Source organism: Limulus polyphemus, unplaced genomic scaffold (genome assembly GCF_000517525.1).
Source record: "Limulus polyphemus unplaced genomic scaffold, Limulus_polyphemus-2.1.2 Scaffold7100, whole genome shotgun sequence".
NCBI classification, from domain to species: Eukaryota; Metazoa; Arthropoda; class Merostomata; order Xiphosura; family Limulidae; genus Limulus; species Limulus polyphemus.
This window is the reverse complement of record NW_013672710.1, coordinates 11585-12366: the sequence shown is the minus strand read 5'-3', so window position 1 is coordinate 12366 and position 782 is coordinate 11585.

The window sequence follows — 782 nt, the reverse complement described above, 5'->3', positions numbered from 1 at the left end:
TCTGCAATACAATTATTATTACAGTCACTTTATTTGCCGGCTTATATAAACAAAATAGAGGGCGCCTAGCAAATAGTGGATTATTCGTGATGTTCCCCGATCCTTCTAGAAACTCATCACATATTAACAGAGTCACGTGACTTCCGCTGTCGTAACAATACTTGACAATATACACAACACTTGAGATCTTAAAAATACAGCTATATAAGCAAAAACAATATGTATAAATTAAGAGGAAAAGTATAAAACCATACGTTATATGGCTTTGGAATTCAAATGGGAAAATGTAATCTTTAAGTAGGAATTATCGTGGATTGTAAAATAATCACCTGTCTGCTGCTTTCTCAATAAAAGAAGAACACTTCTTGGAGCTTTCTTGCGAGCGAACATTAAGGTCACAATTTAAAATAAATACATTTCTAGAGTTTTTGATTCAGAGAATTAGAGAATACCCGTAATTCGCTGACAAAAACAATTCATTTATTTTTATCACTTACAGTCCTAAGTTCAAATGGAAAAACAGGATGAATACTAAACCTTATTTGAGGCTAAAACTGACAAACTTAATACCAATATTGCTCTCAAAAAACAGGCGCACCAATATCGTATTAAAACATTTAAAAGTAAGTCTGAGGTTAATATTAATATTGTTACGTCTCCGTTTGTTAATTGATTTCCCGTAAATTCATTCCGACGAAACCTTAGCGACACAAGTCATTTCTTAAATAAAACTGGTTTATTCTTTCCGAATACAACTTTACCGATAGACTTAATTTCAATAA